This window comes from Aethalodelphis obliquidens, unplaced genomic scaffold (assembly GCF_003676395.1).
Source record: "Aethalodelphis obliquidens isolate GAN/ISIS:26980383/991018 unplaced genomic scaffold, ASM367639v1 scaffold6, whole genome shotgun sequence".
Taxonomy (NCBI): Eukaryota; Metazoa; Chordata; class Mammalia; order Artiodactyla; family Delphinidae; genus Aethalodelphis; species Aethalodelphis obliquidens.
Window position 1 is genome coordinate 46,483,374 of NW_020837950.1, and position 25,577 is coordinate 46,508,950.

At 38.0% G+C, this 25,577-nt stretch overlaps 1 long non-coding RNA gene across 1 annotated transcript in view; it reads right to left on the reverse strand.

The window, feature by feature from the left end:
• Positions 1-745: 745 nt before the first annotated feature.
• LOC113619016 (uncharacterized) overlaps positions 746-25,577 on the reverse strand; it is a 148,107-nt gene continuing 123,275 nt past the window's right edge. The window contains exon 3 of the long non-coding RNA XR_003432248.1: positions 746-889. This is a non-coding gene — a long non-coding RNA (uncharacterized LOC113619016). The remainder of the gene's footprint in view (positions 890-25,577) is intronic.

Below are 25,577 nucleotides of genomic sequence, written 5' to 3' on the forward strand. Positions count from 1 at the left end.
TTTGGTTATTTTAAACAGGCTCATTTAAACTGATTTATGTGGGGAACATTTTGAACAATTGCACTGACAGTTTGAAATAAGTTCTTTCAACACTGAACTGAATTATTTCAATAGTTTATTTTTCTCTTTATGAAGCTAGCCAAAATGAGGAGATAAGATAGTTCCAATATTTACATTGAAATTAGTTCAATTAGAACTTTGGCAGTAGAACTATAACCTCCCCAGCCACTAGTTGAGTGTTTTAGAGAAGTTTGCATGTGATCAAGGCATGCACATGCAATGGTTTGGCAGTAGGTAGAGGCCATCCAGAGCATGATAAGTTAGTCTGTGTCCTTTATTCACTCTGCATTCACAGAGTGAAGAATAATGCTGTCACTGGGGGGATTTATCATGTTCACTGGAAAACTGATGTCAAAATTATTAAATGATATCATGTTTTCTTCAATTTATGCCAGTGTTATATTTTTATCGATATTGAACTGAAAGACTTTGGATTGCTAATTTTAAAAACAGGGAAAAATTCTTAGATCCTATCTTCTAGTGAATACATTCACTACTCTCTGTAGTGATTTAGAGCTCCTGATTTTAGGAGCACATAACAATTTTGCTGATTTAATGTGCAATAATTGGCACGTTATGAACACTTTGATCTTGCCTGAGGAATAACTCCTGAATAGATAACCCAAGCTTAGGAAAACTGTAATGTTTATTGACAGTTAATTATTGTTCTTTTTTTGTTCCATTTCCAAATGGGTATTTTTAAATTACCCTAGTTTTCCTAAGGCTGACAAAGGAGAATAAATTTTAGACTTACATTGTCCAGTACGGCAGGCACTAGCCACATGGAGTTATTAAGCATCGAAAGGTGGCTGGTTCAGATTGAGATGTCCTGTAAGAGTAAAATACACACCATATTTCAGGTCTTAATACAATAAAACAAAGTAAAATGGTTATTGATCACACATTGAATCGATAACACTTTGGATACACTGTGAAATAACATATATGAACTAATTAATTTTATCTTTTTTAACTTTAGACTTACATATGTGGCTCACATTATATTTGTTGGATGACATGACTATAGAGTATTCCAGAAGCAAAGATGAAGAAGTATCAGGATTTGGTCTACTACAAGACAAGAAAAAGGCAAAAAAGGTAAAGTAAGAGCAGGATGAGTAGAAATCAGGAAAAATATGATAGAAACAAAATAAACATTATAAGTAATCACTATACATGTAGAAGTCTCACGATCTTGTAAATGAGTTCAGAGATGTTTAGATGAGAGAAATGTGCTTATGAAAGGAAGTGTCTTTTTTGTTTTTCAAGTTATTCTGTAGACATTTTTTTGAATTTCATTTCATTATTTTTTTATACAGCAGGTTCTTATTAGTTATCGATTTTATACATATTAGTGTATATATGTCAATCCCAATCTTCCAATTCATCCCACACCCCCACTTTCCCCACTTGGTCTCCATAGGTTTGTTCTCTACATCTATGTCTCTATTTCTGCCTTGAAAACTGGTTCATCTGTACCATTTTTCTAGACTCCACATATATGCGTTAATATACAATATTTGTTTTTCTCTTCTGACTTACTTCACTCTGTATGACAGTTTCTAGGTTCATCCATGTCTCTACAAAAGACCCAGTTTCATTCCTTTTTATGGATGAGTAATATTCCATTGTATATATGTACCACATCTTCTTTATCCATTCATCTGTTGATGGACATTTGGGTTGGTCTATGACCTGGCTATTGTAAATAGTGCTGCAGTGAACATTGGGGTGCATGTGTCTTTTTGAACTATGGTTTTCTCTGGGTATATGCCCAGTAGTGGGATTGCTGGGTCATATGGTAATTCTATTTTTAGTTGAACAGAACCTCCATACTGTTCTCTATAGTGGCTGTATTAATTTATATTCCCACCAACAGTGCAAGAGGGTTCCCTTTTCTCCACACCCTCTCCAGCAATTGTTGTCTGTAGATTTTCTTTTTATGGGGGGGCGGATTTTTTTTTTATTCAAACAGAAAGTCACAAAAATTATGATCATCCTCATCAGTTCACTCAGTCCCATGTAATTAATTTTTTTCATCTTGATCTTTTGTTAGAATTTTATGAATTCATCAGTTTTCCATTAGAGTTCTGAAAATGCTTATTCATTCAGTTCAGCAGTATACTCAGTTACCAGAAACCTGTACTCGTCAGAGTCTTTCCATGAATTACTTGAAGATGAAACACTTTTATAGGAACATTTTTGCAAAAGCATCAGAGTACACCCAGAACTGTCTGTAAATGACAAAAGACTTAAAAATGACCATGGTTAAAGATTTGATGAAAGTTCATAATAATGCAATTGACAAGAAAAATTAGTTATTTCTGAGATATACATTTTAAAGTAATAACTAGATTTATGACTTATAACATTATACCAGAACATATACGATTTTTAGAAATTTCATGTAATGTCTGAAACATTTACATTAACATATTTCCATACAAATAACCCAAAGAAAGTTTAGTATCAGTTGTTTTTTTTGTTGTTTGTTTGGTTTTTTACACTGCAGGTTCTTATCAGTCATCAATTTTATACACATCAGTGTATACATGTCAATCCCAATCGCCCAATTCAGCACACCACCATCCTCACCCCACCGCAGTTCTCCCCCCTTGGTGTCCCTAAGTTTGTTCTCTACATCTGTGTCTCAACTTCCGCCCTGCAAACTGGTTCATCTGTACCATTTTTCTAGGTTCCACATACATGAGTTAATATACGATATTTGTTTTTCTCTTTCTGACTTACTTCGCTCTGTATGACAGTCTCTAGATCCATCCATGTCTCAACAAATGACCCAGTTTCTTTCCTTTTTATGGCTGAGTAATATTCCATTGTATATATGTACCACATCTCCTTTATCCATTCGTCTGTCGATGGGCATTTAGGTTGCTTCCATGACCTGGCTATTGTAAATAGTGCTGCAATGAACATTGGGGTGCCCGTGTCTTTTTGAATTATGGTTTTCTCTGGGTATATGCCCAGTAGTGGGATTGCTGGATCACATGGTAATTCTATTTTTAGTTTTTTAAGGAAGCTCCATACTGTTCTCCATAGTGGCTCTATCAATTTAAATTCCCACCAACAGTGCAAGAGGGTTCCCTTTTCTCCACACCCTCTCCAGCATTTGTTGTTTGTAGATTTTCTGATGATGCCCATTCTAACTGGTGTGAGGTGATACCTCATTGTAGTGTTTATTTGCAGTTCTCTAATTATTAGTGATATCAAGCAGCTTTTCATGTGCCTCTTGGCCATCTATATGTCTTCTTTGGAGAAATGTCTATTTAGGTCTCCTGCCCATTTTCTGATTGGGTTGTTTGTTTTTTTAATATGGAACTGCATGAGCTGTTTATATAATTTGGAGATGAATCCTTTGTCCATTGATTCGTTTGCAAATATGTTCTCCCATTCTGAGGGTTGCCTTTTTGTCTTGTTTATATTTCCTTTGCTGTGCAAAAACTTTTAAGTTTCATTAGGTCCCACTTGTTTATTTTTGTTTTTATTTCCATTACTCTAGGAGGTGGGTCAAAAAAGATCTTGCTGTGATTTATGTCAAAGAGTGTTCTTCCTATGTTTACCTCTAAGAGTTTTATAGTGTCCGGTCTTACATTTAGGTTTTTAATCCGCCTTGAGTTTATTTTGGTGTATGGTGTTAGGGTGTGTTCTAATTTCATCGTTTACATGTAGCTGTCCAGTTTTCTGAGCACCACTTATTGAAGAGACTGTCTTTTCTCCACTGTATAGCCTTGCCTCCTTTGTTATAGATTAGTTGACCATAGGTGCGTGGGTTTATCTCAGGGCTTCCTATCCTGTTCCATTGATCTATATTTTGGTTTTTGTGCCAGTACCATACTGTCTTGATTACTGTAGCTTTGTAGTAGAGTCTGAAGTCAGCGAGTCTGATTCCTCCAACTCCATTTTTTCTGCTCAAGATTGCTTTGGCTATTTGGGGTCTTTTGTGTCCCCATACAAATTTTAAGATTTTTTTGTTCTAGTTCTGTAAAAAATTCCATTGGTAACTTGATAGGGATTGCATTGAATCTGTAGATTTCTTTGGATAGTATAGTCGTTTTCACAATATTGATTCTTCCAATCCAAGAACACAGTATATCTCTCCATCTGTTTGTGTCATTTTTTCTTATGTTTTATTAATTATTTTTTTAAACTTATTTATGGCTGTGTTGGATCTTCGTTGCTGTGTGTGGGCTTTTCTCTAGTTGTGGTGAGTGGGGGCTGCTCTTCATTGCGGTGCGCCAGCTTCTCATTGCGGTGGCTTCTCTTGCTGCAGAGCACGGGCTCTAGGCGTGTGGGCTTCAGTAGTTGTGGCACACAGGCTCAGTAGTTTTGGCTCGCGGGCTCTGGAGCACAGGCTCAGTAGTTGTGGCGCATGGGCTTAGCTGCTCTGCAGCATGTGGGATCTTCCTGGACCAGGGCTCGAACCCGTGTCCCCTGCATTGGCAGGCAGATTCTTAACCACTGTACCAGCAGGGAAGTCCTGTGTGTGTCATCTATGATTTCTTTCATCTGTGTCTTATGGTTTTCTTTCTTTTGTTTTTTTTTTTTTGGACCTGCAGGGATGGCGCCTTTTTTAAAAAATAGATTTATTTTATTTTATTTATTTTTGGCTGCATTGGGTCTTTGTTGCTGTACGCGGGCTTTCTCTAGTCACAGTGAGCGGGGGCTACTCTTCGTTGCGGTGCATGGGCTTCTCATTGTGGTGGCTTCTCTTTCTGTGGAGCACGGGCTCTAGGAGCATGGGCTTCAGTAGTTGTGGCACATGGGCTCAGTAGTTGTGGCTTGCAGGCTCTAGAGCACAAGCTCAGTAGTTGTGGCTCACGGGCCTAGTTGCTCCGCGGCATGTGGGATCTTCCGAGACCAGAGCTCGAACCCGTGTCCCCAGCATTGGCAGGCAGATTCTTAACAACTGTGCCACCAGGGAAGCCCTCTTATGGTTTTCTGAGTACAGGTCCTTTACCTCCTTAGGTAGGTTTATTCCTAGGTATCTTATTCTTTTTGTTGCAATGGTGAATGGGGTTGTTTCCTTGATTTCCCTTTCTGATCTTTCATTGTTAGTGTATAGGAATGCAAAAGATTTCTGTGTATTAATTTTGTATCCTGCAACTGTACCAAATTCATTGATTAGCTCTAGTAGTTTTCTGGTGGCATCTTTAGGATTATCTGTGCATAGTATCATGTCATCTGCAAACAGTGACAGTTTTATTTCTTTTCATATTTGGATTCCTTTTATTTCTTTTTCTTCTCTGATTGCCATGGCTAAGAATTCCTAAAAAAGAAAAGAAAAAAAAAAGTGAAAAAAAAAAGTGTGGACATTTTTGTCTTGTTCTGATCTTAGAGGAAATGCTTTCAGTTTTTTACCATTGAGAATGATGTTTGCTGGGGGGGTTGTCGTATATGGCCTTTATTATGTTGAGGTAGGTTCCCTCTATGCCCACTTTATGGAAAGCTTTTATCATAAATCGGTGTTGAATTTTCTCAAAAGCTTTTTCTGCATCTATTGACATGATCACATGGTTTTTATTCTTCAGTTTGGTAATATGGTGTATCACATTGATTGATTTGCGTATATTGAAGAATCCTTGCATCTCTGGGATAAATCCCACTTGATCATGGTGTGTGATCCTTCTAATGTATTGTTGGATTCTGTTTGCTAGTATTTTGTTGAGGATATTTGCATCTATATTCATCAGTGATATTGGTCTGTAATTTTTTTTTGTAGTATCTTTGTCTGGTTTTGGTATCAGGGTGATGGTGGCCTCATAGAATGAGTTTGGAAGTGTTCCTTCCTCTGCAAGTTTTTGGAAGAGTTTGAGAAAGATGGGTGTTAGCGCTTCTCTAAATGTTTGATAGTATTCACCTGTGAAGGCATCTGGTCCTGGACTTCTGTTTGTTGGAAGATTTTTAATCATAGTTTCAATTTCATTACTTGTGATTGGTCTGTTCATATTTTCTATTTCTTCCTCGTTCAGTTTGGAAAGGTTATACCTTTCTAAGAATTTGTCCATTTCTTCCAGGTTGTCCATTTTATTGGCACAGCGTTGCTTGTAGTAGTTTCTTAGGATGCTTTGTATTTCTGCAGTGTCCATTGCAAGTTCTCCTTTTTCATTTCTAATTTTATTCATTTGAGTCCTCTCCCTCTTTTTGTTGATGAGTCTGGCTAATGGTTTATCAATTTTGTTTATCTTCTCAAAGAACCAGCTTTTAGTTTTATTGATCTTTGCTATTGTTTTCATTGTTCCTATTTCATTTATTTCTACTCTAATCTTTGTGATTTCTTTCCTTCTACTAACTTCGGGTTTTGCGTGTTCTTCTTTCTCTAGTTCCTTTTCGTGTAAGATTAGATAGTTTATTTGAGTTTTTTCTTGTTTCTTGAGGTAGGAGTTTATTGCTATAAACTTCCCTCTTAGAACTGCTTTTGCCACATCCCACAGGTTTTGGATCGTCATGTTTTGGTTGTCATTTTTCTCTAGATATTTTCTAATTCCCTTTGATTTCTTCAGTGATCTCTTGGTTATTTAGTAACGTATTGTTTAGCCTCCATGTGTTTGTGTTTTTTATGTTCTTCTCCCTGTCACTGATTTCTAATTTCATAGTCTTGTGGTTGGAAAAGATGCTTGGTATGATTTTAATTTTCTTAATTTACTGAGGCTTGATTTGTGACACAAGATGTGATCTATCCTGTAGAACATTCTGTGTGCACTTGAGAAAAAATGTAATCTGCTGGTTTTGGATGGAATGTCCTAAAAATATTAATTAAATCTATCTGATCTATTGTGTCATTTAAAGCTTGTGTTTCCTTATTAATTTTCTGTCCGGATGATCTGTCCACTGGTGTAAGTGAGGTGTTACAATCCCCCACGATTATTGTGTTACTGTCAATTTCCCCTTTTATGGCTGTTAGCATTTGCCTTATGTATTGAGGTGCTCCTATTTTGGGTGTATTTATATTTGTTATATACTGTTCTTGGATTGATCCCTTGATCATTATGTAGTGACCTTCCTTGTCTCTTGTAACATTCTTTGTTTTAAAGTCTGTATTATCTGATATGAGTATTGCTACTCTAGCTTTCTTTTGATTTTCATTTGCATGGAATATCTTTTTCCATCCCCTCACTTTCAGTCTGTATGTACCCCTAGGTTTAGAGTTGGTCTCTTGTAGACAGCATATATATTCTATCCATTCAGTGAGCCTGTGTCTTTTCATTGCAGCATTTAATCCATTCACATTTAAGGTAATTATCTATATGTATGTTCCTAGTACCATTTTCATAATTGTTTTGGGTTTGATTTTGTAGGTCCTTTTCTTCTATTGTGTTTCCCACTTAGAGAAGTTCCTTTAGCATTTGTTGTAGAGCTGGTTTGGTGGTGCTGAATTCTCTTACCTTTTGCTTCTCTGTAAAGCTTTTGCTTTCTCTGCTGAATCTGAATGAGATCCTTGCTGGGTAGAGTAATCTTGGTTGTAGGTTCTTCCCTTTCATCACTTTAAATATATCATGCAACTCCCTTCTGGCTTGTAGAGTTTCTGCTGAGAAATCAGCTGTTAACCTTATGGGAGTTCCCTTGTTTGTTATTTATCATTTTTCCCTTGTTGCTTTTAATAATTTTTCTTTGTCTTTGATTTTTGTCAATTTGATTACTATGTGTCTCGGTGTGCTTCTCCTTGGGTTTATCCTTCCTGGGACTCTCTGCACTTCCTGGACTTGGGTGGCTATTTCCTTTCCCATGTTAGGGAAGTTTTCGACTATAATCTCTTCTAATATTTTCTCGGGTCCTTTCTCTCCCTCTTCACCTTCTGGGACCCCTATAATGTGAATGTTGGTGTGTTTAATGTTTTCCCAGAGGTCTCTTAGGCTGTCTTCATTTCTTTTCATTCTTTTTTCTTTATTCTGTTCCGCAGCAGTGAATTCCACCATTCTGTCTTCCAGGTCACTTTTCCGTTCTTCTGCCTCAGTTATTCTGCTATTGATTCTTTCTAGTGTATTTTCATTTCAGTTACTGTATTGTTCATCTCTGTTTGTTTGTTCTTTAATTCTTCTAGGTGTTTGTTTTGTAATTCTTCTAGGTCTTTGTTAAACATTTCTTGCATCTTCTCAATCTTTGCCTCCATCCTTTTTCCGAGGTCCTGGATCATCTTCACTATCATTATTCTGAATTCTTTTTCTGTAAGGTTGCCTATGTCCCTTTCATTTAACTGTTTTTTTCTGGGGTTTTATCTTGTTCCTTCATCTGGTACATAGTCCTTTGCCTTTTCATTTTGTCTATCTTTCTGTGAACGTAGTTTTTGTTCCACAAGCTGCAGGATTGTGGTTTTTCTTGCTTCTGCTGTCTGCCCTCTGGTGGATGAGGCTATCTAAGAGGCTTGTGCAACCTTCCTGATGGGAGGGACTAGCGATGGGTAGAGCTGGCTGTTGCTCTGGTAGGCAGAGCTCAGTAAAACTTTAATCTGCTTGTCTGCTGGTGGGTGGGGCTGAATTCCCTCCCAGTTGGTTGTTTGGCCTGAGGTGACCCAGCTCTGGAGGCTACAGGCTCTTTGATGGGGCTAATGGCAGAATCAAGGAGGACTCATGCCAAGAAGTACTTCCCAGAACTTCTGTTGCCAGTGTCCTTGTCCCCACGGTGAGCCACAGCCACCCTCCACCTTTGCAGGACACCCTCCAACACTAGCAGGTAGGTGTAGTTCATTCTCCTGTGGGGTCATTGCTCCTTCCTCCTGGTTCCCGAGGCTCACACTACTTTGTCTGTGCCCTCAAGAGTGGAGTCTGATTCCCCCAGTCCTGTCAAAGTCCTGCAATCAAATCCTGGTAGCCTTCAAAGTCTGATTCTCTGGGAATTCCTCCTCCCATTGCCAGACCCCGAGGTTGAGAAGATTGATGTGGGGCTCAGAACTTTCACTCCAGTGGGTGGATTTCTGTGGTATAATTGTTCTTCAGTTTGTGAGTCACCCATCCAGCACTTATGGGGTTTGATTTTATTGTGATTGCATGCCTCCTACCATCTCATTGTGGCTTCTCCTTTGTCTTTGGATGTGGGGTATCTTTTTTGGTGAGTTCCAGTGTCTTCCTGTCGATGATTGTTCAGCAGTTAGCTGTGATTCCGGTGCTCTTGCAAGAGGGAGTGAATGCATGTCCTTCTACTCCACCATCTTGAAGCAGGACTCAGTCTTTTCTTTTAATGATAGGGTTATAGATATACTATTCTAGAGAGAGGCAGGTGGAAAAAAAATTTCAGAACTCAACTGGGGAGAAAGAAAGATTTCTTTTAAAATCATATTTTATTATTAAAGACTAGGAGCTATAAAATAGTTAATCATCTTGATGGTATTATTGCTCTGAATAGCTTATTACTACACTCACAGTTTTAAAGCCCTTTCTATTTAATTTCAGAGATTCTATTCCTGGATGAATAACTCGCAGACTAGCATTCTGAAAATATATGAGGAATCATATGAATAACTGTTGAGCTGAATAGGAGAAAGGATATATACTCATGTTCATATTGTGTGTTCATAAGTTAAACATGCCCATCTGTAGGAGGAAATTGGTAGCTACTTTAGTTAACACTTTTAGTTTTGATCAAAATCATTCAACACCTGGCATTTTTGCAAGGTTAGAAAGGATTATAATTTACAGCAGTAAAATAGATGATTTATTTGCTCACTGAAATTTTCATTTGGATTTTATGGGGCAGAATATCTGAATATCATGAGAAGAAAATTCACGGGCTTCCTTGGTGGCGCAGTGGTTAGGAGTCCGCCTGCCGATGCAGGGGACACAGGTTCGTGCCCCGGTCCAGGAAGATCCCACATGCCGCGGAGCGGCTGAGCCCGTGAGCCATGGCCGCTGAGCCTGCGCGTCTGGAGCCTGTGCTCTGCAACGGGAGAGGCCACACCAGTGAGAGGCCCGTGTACCGCAAAAAAAAAAAAAAGAAAAGAAAATTCACAACCATCAAACCCCTTAAAATCTAATGAAAAAAAATGGTGTCTCTTTACAAACATGTCTTGCAAACAATTCAAAATACATAGTTGAAATGTCTAGCATAGTTATGGCAAAAAGACGTTAGAGAATTTTTTTGTTTTGCAATTCCTTTCTTATATGTTAAATTAATTTTAGACTCCATATTATAAAATAATAAAACTACCTTAAATTCTTTATTTTAAAACTTGTCATTAGGTGACTTTATCCAGAGAATTGTACAGTAATATGCCGTTTTCTTTTGTTGGATCATTCATTCATTCATTCAATAAATATTTATCTACCTACTATGTGCCAAGAACTAACTCGAGTATTAAGGATTCAAAACAGCAAAAGACATTTCCATGTTGTCATGTTGCTGTCAGTCTAATGGAGGAAATAGTCATATGAGTAGACAAGTCAATCTAATGAGGGAAGGAGTGTAATAGGGAGCTGAACCAAGCATGATGGGGCACAGAGGGGAGCAAGTAATCTTTTGTTTGAGAGAAACCTTCATTTTCCTTAAAAAAGTCCCTTTCTTCCATAAACAGAAATTAAAGATGTAGGAATATGGATATAAGGTAATGCATTCCTCATTTCTATAAATACACAAATTAAATAAAGATTTCTAATTAGATGCTATAGCCATTCCTGTATTTATAAATGGAGAATTTCACTACCTTCTACAATGCACACCTTACACTATGCATAAAGAATACATATATGACAGAAGGAAATTCATTATGTAGCAGAAGGAAAATTATTTATAGAGAGTGTAACATGGTCAAGCTGAGCTTCCTATTAGTAAGCAGTAAAGAGGTGGTTATAAAGAAAAAGGCTTCAATCTGACGGCATATACAAGTGGTGACCAGTCAACATCTGCTTTCATGTTTGTTTTCACAATACTTAAGACCATAGTGTTTGATGCCAATCAACCTTGGGTTAATGTGTTCTGGGTAATGTGCCATTTACTAATTGTGATCACTTAGGAAAGTCAATCCATTTCTTGAAGCTTCAGTTTCCTTCTATGAAAAATGAGGATAACAGTAATACTTCATAGGTATGTTGTGAGGATTATATGAGAAAATCTTAGTGAAACTCTTAGCACAGAGCCTGGGAATAGGACATGTTTAATAAATAGTAGCTATATTATGATTAATGTGCCTTGTCAAGTTATTTTTTAAATCTTTACATTGGTTATTGATCCTCTGGCACTATTTCTGGGACTTCTTTTACTCCCTAAGGCTAGAAGGGGAGCAACAAAGGGAAAGATTTATGGAGAGACTGGCTTCAGCCGTAATAGAAGTAACCACCTCCTTCTAGTGCTTTCTTTTCTAGAAAACCTAAATTGAGAAGTGTTATGGGTGGCTAGCACACTGGTTAAAACTCAGGAGATCAACAAATATTTATTGAGATACCGCTATGGACACAAAATTATGTAAACTATATCATTGGATCTCTCTGATTGTCAGTTTCCTTGTCTATAAAGAGCTGGGTTAAAGCTCCAGCTCCAATTCCAAATTGTATTAGTTAGAATTAGATGGCGCTCTAACTGGAAAAGAAAACTAAACAGGACAGTTTATTTCTCTCTCACAACAGAGCCCAGGACGTTACCATCTGGGGATGTTATGGCAGATCGGCTCTGCAAAAACCTAAAAGGCCCAAACTCCTTTCGAGGATTGCTGAGGAAGTATCCCCATCTTCTTTATCCAAGATGGTGACTGGTATCAAAAGATCAAAAACCTGGTTAGAGATGCCGGCCTTTGCAATGAGGGTCAGTCAACAAAGACTAACCTGTAAGTGGCTTAATGGACAATGAGGATAGAAAAGGCCTCTGTGTGGCAATTATCTGGTCACAGATAGTTACCCCTTTAATGACTGAAAGGACCCCTCCACTCTATTTTTGTGTTGTTTTTGTACAGATTTCAGAAATTGAAGGCTGCTAATCTGAGTAGTTCTCAAATGTGAGGAACTGCTAGTCTTGGATTTTTTCCCATTAAATTCAGCTGATCATATTGATCAATAGATAAATGTAAATAGCTTCAAATTTTAAAAGTCAAGTTTAAAAGTTGATTCAGTGTTTTTTCTTCACTGTACCAAACAATGTCAGTGCTTTATTTAATAATTCTCTTCTGTATCATGGCATTTGTTACTTGCTTATATATTACATTGTCAATTATGCATTTGTAAATTTAAAGGTAATATGCATTATTTACCAGTTTTATTATATAAGTTATGGACCTCACGTGCATACAGAAAGACAGCAGTCAAGCACTACCACAAGTTGCAAAATGTTATCTAAGCATTAAGTAATTGTACAACATAGACTGCTAATGTCAGTTCACTCTGTGGTGTCAAGTGTAGAACGTACAATTAGCTGGTGATTTCCTCACACTTTTGATACTACTTGTACCTATATGTCTTTCAGAAAGACATAGGTGGACTCTGTATCCCTTTTGTATTTTTAATACAATAATTGTACATATTTGGTATGTTTTAGATGAAGAGGGTAGAAATGTACTATGTTATGCTTCTACATCCAATTTGTCCAACCTGGAAAATAAATAAATATAACATAAAGCCTTGTCTATTGAAAAAAAGGGAAGTTAGTGACTGGAGTGCTAGAGCTACAGCCGTAAGTGATATCTGCACATTGGGCACCAGGGACAATGTGACAAAGAATAATGGGCAAAGAGCACACTAGGTATTTCATTAAAAAGGTTAAAAAATGAACTATTTTAAAGTGTAAAATTCAATGGCAGTTAGAATATTCACAATGTTGTGCAACCACCTCCTCTAACTAGTTCTAAAACATTTTCATCATTCCAAAAAACACCCCCCTACCCCAAACCCAGTTAGACGGTGACTTGCATGGTCATTCTATTTTAAATTGCAACCTCTACATCAGCGGTCCCCAACCTTTTTGGCAACAGGGACCGGTTTCGTGGAAGACAATTTTTCCACGGACCAGGGTAGAGGGGATGGTTTCAGGATGATTCAAGAGCATTACATTTGTTGTGCATTTTATTTCTATTATTATTACATTGTAATATATAATGAAATAATTATACAACTCACCATAATGCAGAATCAGTGGGAGCCCTGAGCTTGTTTTCCTGCAACTAGATGGTCCCATCTGGGGGAGATGGGGACAGAGACACCCAAAGTGTGCTGCTATGTCCAGTCTACTCCGTGATCTCCTTGTTTTGGTTGCTGTCACTGCAGAAAACCCTGCTTCACAAAGATAGGATGTTAGAAATGGAAGCAGGCTTTTCAGTGCTTTTGTGGCAATCTCAGGATATTCCTCCTTGACTTTAATCCAGAACGTATGGAGATTTGAAGTTGTCTCAAACATACTTTTAAGGCCACCGTCATTTGAGATCTCAAGCAGTTGATTCTAGCACCAACAAAGTCAATTCACCTGGCTTATTCACAAATGGGTCGTCGATCCATTCCTTCCAAGTTTGGGGGTCTTTTGTGGTTGAGAAGTAATGCTCAAACTCTTTTGAAAGCTGAGATAGGTGGTCATGCACCAGCTGGGAGAAAGAAGGCCCTGGCTCAGTTTCTTTCAAAATCTCTGCTCATGTTTGAAACATGTCAAAAATCCCAATGTTCCCTCATCGCCCCCATAATTTCAGGTTGGCTTTGAATGCAGCCACTTTATCTGCCGACTTGAACACAGTTGTCGTTCTCCCCTGAAGTGACATTGAGTTCGTTGAGCAGGTTGAATATGTCACATAAGTAAGCAAGTTTTGCGACCCATTCTGTGTCACTGAAATGTGCTGCCAGTGGTGACTGTTTTTCTAAAAGAAATCTCTGGTGCAACTCTCATAACTCAGAAACTCTGGCCAGTGATCTCCCTTTAGAAGCCATCTTACTTCTGTGTATAAGGGAAGACGTGTGTGCTCTGCTTTCCTCTCCTCACAGAGCTGTGCGAACAGACGTGAGTTAAGGGCATGTACTTTGATATGGTTGATAATCTTAATCACATCGTGCAAAACGTTGTTAAGTTCAGGTGACATTTTTCGGCTAGCCAGCATTTCTCTATGTATGACACAGTGCGTAGAATACTTCACATTCAGAAGTAACCTCTTTGACCTGAGTAGTGAAACCAGAAAGCCGTCCAGTCATGGCAGCTGCTCCGTCCGTGCATATACCTACACAAAATGACCAATCAGTTTTCTTGATATGTAATCATTCAAAGACTTGAATAGTTCTGCAGCTGTGGTGTTGGTTGGCAACAAAAGTGCACATAACATATCCTCATGCACATCCTCCTGAAAAATATATAGCACAAAAACAAGCATTATTGCCTTGTTGTCAACATTGGTAGACTCGTCAACCTGGATTGCATACCACGGTGACTCATTAATCCTCTCTAACAATTGTGCCTCAATATCCTCTTTTTTTCATCAATTCATCTAGTTATGGTGCTAGCTGAAAGAGGAATGTGCCACCTTTTGAACTGCAGCCTCTCCTAAAAGTTCATGACAGATGTCCTTAGCAGCAGGCAGGATCAGCTCTTCACCAATAGCAAAGTGCTTCTTAGCTTTAGCAATGCTGTTAGTCACTAAGAATGATGCTCTCAGTGCAGACATACTTGATGAAGTGGTGGCCTTCAATAATTGCTTCTGTTCTTCGTGTTCAAGTTTTCTTTTCTTTTGAAAAACTCTAGAGGCTTGTCTTTTAATGCAGGGTGCTTGGTCTCCATGTGGCGAAGCAGTTTTGAAGGTTTCATGGCTTTGTTGGATAGCCAGTCACCACATATTATACAAAGTGGGCTTGGAGAACGTGAATCACCTGTTGCGATGAACACATACTTTAAGTAGGACTCTTGGTATTTTCTTTTAAATGCAGCTTTCTTTTTGTAGGCAGTCTTAGAGTCTTCTGCTGTCTCATCACTGGGTCTTTTCCCCTTTTCAAAGAAGCTCTCCAGTGACATTTGTTTTTTACTTTTTGTCTAGGCTTAGCTTGTGGGCTTACCAGAATGTGACTGAGACAAGTGCGCAATATGGGAAAGAGGCGTGGGCAGAAGTGGTAAATAAAATAATGGGCAGGCCACGCTCAGACTAAAATAAGTGTCAGGTTCTGACTTAGAGCCTGCCACCAGATGCAGCTGTACAACTGAAGTACATCAGCTCACTTGCCACTATAAAGCTTGCCACCAGATGCAGCTTAATTGTCACTTGCCACTCAGTGATAGGGTTTTGATATGAGTCTGCCAGCAATTGATTTATCATGGTCTCTGTGCAGTCAAACCTCTCTGCTAATGATTATCTGTATTTGCAGCCGCTCCCCAGCGCTAGCATCACCTCAGCTCCACCTCAGATCATCAGGCATTAGATTCTCATAAGGAGCACACAACCCACATCCCTAGTATGCGCAGTTCACAGTAGGGTTCGCATTCCTAAGAGAATCTAATACCACCACTGATCTGACAGGAGGTGGAGCTCAGGTGGTAATGCGAGCAATGGGGAGCAGCTGTAAACACAGATGAAGCTTCGCTTGCTCTCCAGCCTCTCACCTCCTGCTGTGCGGCCCAGTTCCTAACGGGCCATGGTTTGTTTCCTTTCAGTTAAATATCAGCTACCAGGAGGGCAAGCATTGTCAGTCTTCCCAAACTAGCTAAGCAACCAATGGACAACCAACAACTGAAATGTAAATTCCTTGAAGATAGGGAATTTGTCAGTTTTGGACTGCTGAATCACCTTCACCTATAACAGAATATGACACACAGTAGGCACTCAATAAATATCTGTTGGGTGAACTGATGACATTTAGAGTCAGACCGATCTTGCCTTTATTTAATAGACTCTATGATAAGCAATCACTGTAATAATCACTTATGGAGAAAAAAGAGTGACATCTGCATTTCTGAAGATCTGGACACAAGAAGCGTATTTTCCCTAGGAGGAAATATTCTTTATTCATGACTTAACCATGATGTGAAATGACTAATATACCAGAAAAATTAGAATTACTACTTTAACACTTTCTTTAATTTTCCCAGAGATGAGATATGAAATTTTCCACATTTCTGTGAATGAATCATTTCCTTGTTTGTACTATGTTTTAGTTATACAACAGACAAATGTTTTTGGCAGTAATTACAAAACAAACTTGTTTTTTATAGAATAAGAAGAGAAAAAATGTATATGGCCAGATAAAAAGTATTGTGTGATAAAATGAAAGACAGAACTGAACAAAGTTCAAGAAGGCAAGTATTAAGATGTATTAGAGAGCAAATTGCTTACAGAAAGGCCCAAATAAGTCATTTAATCAAAATCAGCAGGCCGACAGCAGGTGGCGCTATTCCATCTTCACTTAGGAACTGTGCAAACAACCACCTTGGGAATGACTGTGAAAGACACCTGAAATAGTCCCCCTTTTTAGCATCGTAATTTGGACAAATGACCTAGGGTTAAAAAGGCTTTTTATAGAAGTACATTTTTCTCCAGTATTTTATTCTCATGAAAACTACCTAAATGTGGGTATTCTATTCACTGAAGTGTAGAAAATTGAGGGAGTGAAGTAGGTGATAAAGATGGGAAAATAGGTTAGGACTTGTTGTGTGGACGTTTTCTCATCATGTCCAGAATGTCCACTCTTAATTGGTTGGCATTTAATTAAGTTCTTTAAAAAACATTTAGTACTCACAGTATGTTCAGCAAAGTAAGTGCTTAGTGTACATCCAGGAAGAAAATCAGCAAAGATTCCTGCATCTGTGCAGCTTCTATCGTAGCAGAGGGAGAAAGACAATACAAATAAGAAATAAGAAAACTGTATAGTATGTTAGAAGGTGGTGAGTGCCATCATGAAAAAATAAAGGTAGAACATGGTGAGGAGGCTCAAGAGTACTGGGCAGTAGAGAGGGTTTGGTTCTATAGAGGATATTTATTCACTGAGAAGGTGAAATTTAAACAAAAATACGAAGGATGTTAGCGAAACAGCCAGGTAAATACCTGGGGAAAGGGTAGTCCATGCAGAGAGAATAGACTATCCAAAGACCTTAAGGTGGGAGCATGTCTGGGGCTTGTTTGGAGAACTCAGCAAGGAGGCCAGCACGGCTGCAGGGGAGAGTGGTAGGTGATGAGGTCAGAAAGGTGACGTGGAGGACAGATCACGTGGGGCCTTGCAGATCATGCTAGGAAATTATAGGAAATAGTGCTATTGCCGGGTTTTGAACAAAGGGGTAACAAATCTGATTTATGTTTTTTAAAGGATCATTCTGTCCTGTGATGAGAAGAGCAGACTTTTGAGTGCCAAGGGTAGAAGGTGGGAGACGAGGTAGGGACTACTGCAGCAATGGAAGCAAAAGTCGATAGTGGCTCAGGCCAGCTGGTCTGGATATCTATTTTGATATAAGAGCTAATAGATTTTTTTCCCCTGATGGATTGGATGTTAAGTGTGGAAATAAGAGGTGTCAAAGAAGACTTCAAGATTTTTGCCGCGATTAACTGGAATGACAGGGAAAACTATGGGAGCAATGAGTTTTGCAGCATAAATCAGGAGCTGCCGGCTGAACATGTTGATTTTGTAACGTCCACCACTGATTGATAGGGAAGGATTGTGGGAAGTGAGAGCTTGGAGGAGAAGGTCAGGGCCACAGTTTTGGACATATTGAATGTGAGATGCCTATTAGCCATCGATGTGGCAAAAGGAGCTTCTGAAGGTTTTGGGGTGTGAAATTGGTAATCGGTTTCTATCAGCATGGAATGCCTCAGAATAGGAGACACTGGAATAGAGGAAATGATCTGGAAGGCAGTTATAACTGGCGCCAGATAAGGAAAGCCAGAATTTGAACTGGCAGTAGCTGTGGAAGTAGGGAGAAGGACAGCAATATTGCACAGGCAGAATGTCCAGAATTTAGTGGCTGGTTAGACTTGTAGGGTGAGAATTATTAAATGCCTGGGTAATGGGATAGTGGTTAGTGACATTAGTCAAACAGAAGAGATGAATTGCAGAGGAAGATTTTTTTTTCCGCGTATATATTTATATTTTGATTTCTCAATTCTCCTACATGAAACAGAAAATTCTCTCTGTCATTTCTAAAAAGCCTCAAAGAGGGAGTTCTCTGGTGGTCCAGTGGTTAGGACTCGGCTCTTTCACTGCCGTGGCCGGGGTTCCATCTCTGGTTGGGGAACTAAGATCCCACAAGATGCACGGCACAGCAAAAAAAGGAAAAGCCTCAAAGAAACTGGATAATACACCCTACTGGGTTTAGGGGGGAAAAGCCCTCTGATACTTTTATTCCTTTATTCCATCACGATTCTTTTAAAATCTCACTCGAGTCTTGTCTATTTCATTACTGCAACCAAAAAATTCACATTGCCTTTTAAGGTGAAGTAACCTGCGCTACTTTTGGTAATGAATAACACAGGGAATACATTTTCTACCAAGAAAGTAGGAAATGGCTCAAGATCAATTGTGTTGAGAAGGGCAACGAGCACCAGTGGCTCTTAGGTATTTGCCCCTCCGATGCATGTATTTGCAGAACACCACACAATGCCTTTGTGGCATTTTGCAAAATGCCTTTCTAATTTGCAACTTTCCTGCAATAACTGGTAATGCTAATGTCTGAATATGAGCTAGAACAAGGGTGACATTCTACTCACCTGTATAGACATCACCAAATGAAGGGAGCTCTTGTCTTATATGCACATTTCCAATTTATAAGGTACCTTAAAATTTACATCATAACCAAAGGTTACCATACTAGTTATTATTCAACACATATTCACACCTACTAGGTGCCAGGTACTAGTCTAGGATGTAACCATGCACAATTAAAATATCCATATTTTACTGAACCTAAGACACTTTGCTGTTGGTGTCTTCTTGCTCTTTCCAAATGATATCAAGGAAAGATTTTTAAACACCTACACCAAGACTGCCTCTGGCTGACAGAGATTGTAAGATACTGTGGATTGCAGGGTGCATCCTGATTCTACAGGTTAAAATGAAAAAAAGGTACATCTTATATGGTACATATACACAATGGAATATTACTCAGCCATAAAAAAGAATGAAATAGTGCCATTTGCAGCAACATGAATGGACCTAGAGATTTCATACTGAGTGAAGTAAGTCAGACAGAGAAAGACAAATATCATATGACGTTGCTTATATGTGGAATCTAAAAAAAAATGGTACAAATGAACCTATTTACAAAACAGAAATAGAGCCACAGATGTAGAAAACAAACTTATGGTTACTAAGCAGGAAAGGGGGGAGGGATAAGTTGGGAGATTGGGATTGACATACACACACTACTATATATAAAATAGATAACTAATAAGAACCTACTATATAGCACAGGGAACTCTATTCAATAGTCTGTAGTGACCTATACGGGAATAGAATCTAAAAAAGAGTGGAGATAGATATATATATATATATATATATATATAAAACTGATTTACTTTGCTGTCTAGCAGAAACTAACACAACATTGTAAATCAACTATACTCCAATAAAAATTAATTTAAAAAATTCTTAAAATTGATGAAATAGGCAGTAGGTAACATTTATTGAGTGCTAACTCTGTACCCAGCACTATGCTACATGCTTATCATGCACTGATCTCAGTCTGGAATATCTGCATTCACACTAAAATTTTGTCCAAGTTACATTTTTCCTAAGAACATGGGAGATGCTCGCTTTACAGTTTTGTAACTAAATTGCCTTGTTAAATACAGTTTTCCTGCTTGCAGCTTAGAAATACAAGGTTTATTTTCTTTCCTAATTTTGCCAGTTGAGAACCTCTTAAATCCTAGATCCTGAATTCTCATCAGGATAAATTTATCATGTAATTTGTGTAAATTAAATTCAACCAAGATTTCTGTACCACTTTTTTGTGATAAGAACTATGGTAGATACTTTGAGATTAGGCTGTTGTAATCAAAAAGTTAAAATTCAGTGGAAGCACAGATGTTATTAGATTCTATAACCCATGGCAAAATGACCTTCAGGCTGAGAGTCATGTGTTGTAGGCATATGGAAGAAAACCAATCTATTCTAATGGGCGTGGGGCAGGGAGGGAGATCAGGGACAACTTGTTGGAGACAATGGTATTTGAGTTGGGTGTCATGAATAAGGCTTCAACAGTGAACTAGTCCAGTCAAATATCTTTTAAATACAATCAAATGTCAAACAGCCCCAAACCATGGTTCATATATATGTCAGTGGGACAACTTCCTTGAGTTGAGAAGTAAACACCAAGGATCATTCTACAAATATAAAAACTCAAAAGAAGCAACTAACAGTGACATTATAGACAGCTACATTGCTCCTGTCAGCCTGTGTGGACTAGTCTGAGCTTCAATGATCAGGAATGCAAACCTTGCTGATCCTTTCTGACCCAGAAGAATAAAATGAATGAGGCAGTTGCTCAGACAATTTAGAAAAAAGCCAAATGGACCTGAGCTGTACTGAATCAGGGCCTGTTAAATGGTCAGACTCCATCTTTTTCAGAAGCCATAGACGTATATTTTAGAGATGATGTCTGATTGAAATCTATGCTATCCTAGAGTATACTTAAAATTCTATACCACTCTGTTTTACTGTTTATGCTTTATTGTTGGAGGAGGTAATGATTAAGAGGATGTGACTGCCAACTGTCCCTCAAGCTGAACTGGGGCATTCAGAGGCTCCTTACCCCCTCCCCTGTCCTTGCAATGCACACTCCACCCTATGTTCCCACAGTGGGAGTTACTCCAAGGACGAGAGTAAGCTGTTGCTGAGATCCTCTGGATTGTGTAAGTGACTGAACCCAGTTAAGGCCTCTATACAATTTTTTAAGATTCCGGTGGGTAGGTGCAGAGATTTACTCATCTTGTGGATGCCCAAGACAAGCCCGTGAAGTAAGTTCCCTTGCTTATGAAAACTCCCACCTACCAATCTGGAGTGACCTGCCTCTGTTTTTGGCCTCTCTTTGCCCTCCATGTACAGAGGCCAGTTTGCAAACTAATGTTTATTAAAATCAACTCTGATCAGAATTCCTCTGATTGGAAATAAGTGGAAAATATTTTTTTCTTAGGTCCAGAGACCGTCAGTAGGGTTTTAAAAGTCTTAAAAAAATTTTATGCTGAAATAATTATAGCTTTACAGAAAGTTGCAAAAACAGATGAGTCTCATGCATCTTCATCCAGTTTCCCCCAACGGTTACTTCTTAACAGAATTATAGTACAATATCAATACCAGGAATTTGACATCAGTCCAAATGTGTTGTGTAGTTCCATGTCATTTGATTACACGTGAAGATTTGTATAATCATCAATGCAATCAAGATATAGAGCTATTCCATCATCACAAAAGTCTCCCTGGTGCCTTTATAGTCATACCCATTCCTCCCCTGCATCCCTAACACTTGGCAACCACTAATCTATTTTCCATCTCTACAAGTTTGTTATTTATAGAATGTCATATAAATGGAATCACATAGTACTGATCTTTTTTTTTTTTTTTTTTCAGTACACGGGCCACTGTTGTGGCCTCTCCCGTTGCGGAGCACAGGCTCCGGACGCGCAGGCTCAGCGGCCATGGCTCACGGGCCTAGCCGCTCCGCGGCATGTGGGATCTTCCCGGACCGGGGCACGAACCCGTGTCCCCTGCATCGGCAGGCGGACTCTCAACCACTGTGCCACCAGGGAAGCCCTCACTCTTACTCTTAATTCCATTCTCCCAGCTCCACAAACACAGAACCACTTTCATGATTATAAACAATATTACAAAAGACTGCTCACTGCCTGTGGTTGAAATATACTTCCTCTCCAATAAACCTTTCACACTCCAGCAAAATTATTTTCCTAGAAGTCAGGTCCTATCACTTCCTTCCTCAAAAAAGTTTAAATTGTTCTCCTTGTGTTATGGAATCTTCTTCCCTCGATTTTTAAAAATTGAGGTAAAACTAACAAAACAAAAAATTTACCAAAAGAAAGTGTTCAATTCAGTGGCATTTACTACTTCACAATATTGTGCAACAATCACCTCTATCTAGTTCTAAAACATTTTCACCACCCAAAAAGAAAACCCCTGAACCCATTAAACAGTCACTCCCCAAACCTCCCTATACCAGTCTCTGGAAACAATCTGTTTTCTGTCTCTGTGGATTTATCTGTTCTGGGAATTTCATATGATACAGTTTATGACCTTTTTTTTAATATATAAATTTATTTATTTATTTTTGGCTGTGTTTGGTCTTCACTGCTGCGCGCAGGCTTTCGAGCAGGGGCTACTTTTTGTTGCGGTGCGTGGGCTTCTCATTGCGGTGACTTCTCTTGTTGAGGAGTACGGGCTCTAGGCATGCGGGCTTCAGTAGTTATGGCACACGTGCTCAGTAGTTGTGGCTCGCGGGTTCTAGAGTGCAGGCTCAGTATTTGTGGTGCACGGGCTTAGTTGCTCTGTGGTATGTGGGATCTTCTGAGACCAGGGCTCGAACCTGTGTCCCCTGCATTGGCAGGTGGATTCTTAACCACTGCGCCACCAGGGAAGCCCTATATGACTGCTTCTTTCATTAAGCATAATGTTTTCAAGGTTCATCCACGTTGTAGCAAGATCAGCTCTTCATTTCCTTTTATGGCTGAATAATATTCCACTGAATGAATATACCACATTTTGCTCATCTATTCATCAGCTGATGGACATTTGGGTTGTTTCCACCTTTTGCCAAATATGAATAGTGCTGCTACAAACATTCACATACAAGTTTTGGTTTGAATACTTGCATTCAATTCTTTGGGCTTATACTGAGGAGTGGAATTAGTGGGTCATATAGTAATCCTATGTTTAACTATTTGGAGAACTACAAACCATTTTCCATAGTGGCTGTACTGTTTTACATTCCCACCAGCACTACGTGAGGGTTCTAATTTCAATACATCTTCACCAACACTTATTTTCCATTTTAAAAAACTATAGACATCCAGATGAAAATGAGTATGAGTAATTTTTATTTGCATTTCCTAATGACTAATAATGCTGAGTATCTTTTCATGTGCTTGTTGGCCTTTCTTTGGCGAAATCTCTATTTAAGTCCTTTGTCCATTTTTTCAATTGGGTTGTTTGTCTTTTTATTCTGAATATTAGACCCTTAACAGATATGCAATTTGCAAATGTTTTCTACCATTCTGCATGTTGTCTATTCACTTATTTGATAGTATCTTCTAATACATTAAAGTTTTAAATTTTGATGAAGTCCAATTTATGTATTTTTTTTGTTGATGTTGCTTATACTTTTGTTGACATATTAAGAATTTATTGCTAAATTCAAGGCCATGAAGATTTGCCCTATACTTTCTCCTAAGTGTTTTTAAATTTTTATTTTATATTAGATTTATATTGATTAACAATGTTGTGTTAGTTTCAGGTGTACAGCAAAATGATTTACTTATACATATTCTCTTCTTTTTCAGATTCTTTTGCCATACAGTTTATTACAGAGAACTGAGTAGAGTTCCCTGTGCTATATTTTCTCCTAAGTGGTTTTTTTTTTTTTTATAATTCTTGCTTTTACATTTAAGTTTTTGCTTCATTTTGACTTAATTTTTGTGTATGGTGTGAGATCGGGGTTCAACCTTATTCTTTTTTTATGTAGATATCTAGTTGAAGAGACGATTCATTCTCCAATGAATGGTCTTGTCACCTCTGTCAAAACTCAATTGACCATAGATGTATTGATCTATTTCTGAATTCTCAACTCTGTTCCATTAATCTATGATATTCATATGCCAGTATACACTGTTTTGATTACTGTATCTTTTAGTAAGTTTTGACAATCAGAAGGTTTGAGTCCTTAAATTTTGCTTCTCTTTTTTTAAAGATTTTTTTAAAGAGCAGTTTTAGGTTCACAGAAAAACTGAGAGTAAGGTACAGAGATATTCCATATACCCCTGGCCCCCACATATGTGTAGCCTCCCCAATTATCAACATACTCCTGGCTTTACTTTTTCAAGATTGTTTTTGCTATTTGGAGTCTTTTGCAATTCCATATAAATATTAGGATGAACTCTTCTATATCTGCAAAAAAGACTGTTGTGAATTTGATAGGGATTACATTCAATCTGTCAGTCACTTTGGATAGTACTGCTACCTTAACAATATTAAGTCCTCTAATCCATGAATATGGTCTGTCCTCCCATTTATTTCAGTTTTTCTTTAATTTCCTCCAGCAATGTTTTGTAGTTTTCAGTGTACAAGTCTTTCAACTCCTTGGTAAATTTCTTTTTAAGTATTTCATTATTTTTGATGCTCTTATAAATGGAATTGCTTTCCTAATTTCATTTTCAGATTGTTTGTGGCTAGTGTATAGAATATAACTGGATATTTAATGTCAATCTTATATTCTGTCACTTTGCTGAATTTGATTAGATCTAATAACTTCTTTTTGTGGAATCTTTAGGACTTGCTATATATAAGAATCATGTCATCTGACAACAGAGATACTTTTACTCCTTCCTTTCTGATTTAGATACATTTCGCTCCTGTTTTCTTTCTCTTTTTCCTTTTATTCCGCCAATTGATCTGCCTAGAACTTTCAGTATAACATTGACTAGAAGTAGCAAAAGCAGCATTCTTGGTTTTTTTCTTGATTTTAGGGAGAAAACTTTCAGTCTTTCATCGTTGAGACTATTACTTATAATCTTTCACAAATGTCTTTTATCATGTTGAGGAAGTTCCCCTCTATTCCTAGTTTGTTTGTTTTTATCATTATATGGTATTAGATTTTGTCAAACTTCTTTTCTGCATGAATTGAAATGATTATGTGTTTTTCTCCTCCATTCTATTTTTTTTTTTTTTTTTTTTTTTTTGCCACACTGCATGCATGCAGGATATTAGTTCCCTGACCAGGGATCGAACCTGTGCCCCCTGCAGTGGAAGCAGAGAGTCTTAACCACTGGACCACCAGGGAAGTCCATTCTCCATTCTATTACTGTGGCATATTATATTGCTTTCTTGGGATACACCCCACTTAGTCAGGATGTATAATCCTCTTAATATGCTACTGAATTCACTCTGCTAGTATTTTGTTGAAGATTTTTACATCTATATTCATCTTTCTCTAGTAAAATAGAATAATTCTACTTTTCATATCCTATTTTTTCCAAATTTATTTCCATTAAGATTTTTCAAATTAAATTCTAATACAGGATAAGATTAATGAAAATGTATTTGAAAGCACCTATCCTGACATACCGTCAGCATTCCAAAAACAGCTTCTCTTTCCCTGTCTCCTTTTACCAAAATCTTATTTATAAAAATGCATGTCACTTCAAGAGTCTCATACTATTCAATAACCCTTGCTTTAAGGAGATCTCTGTCTACTTAATTGTGAATTTCAACCCCTAGGTATATATCTTTATAAGGCATTTTTGAATATTATGTCAAAAAACATTTTCCCCAGAGCATTCTACTCTCTTGCTGGGGAACTTTTTGAAGGGTAAGCTGCTGTGAGTTACTTTGCTGAGAGGAAATTTCTGGAAGGTAAAATGACAGGGTGTACTCACCAGGTTGCATATTCAACTTTTCCCCTTTATACTGCAAGAATCTGTG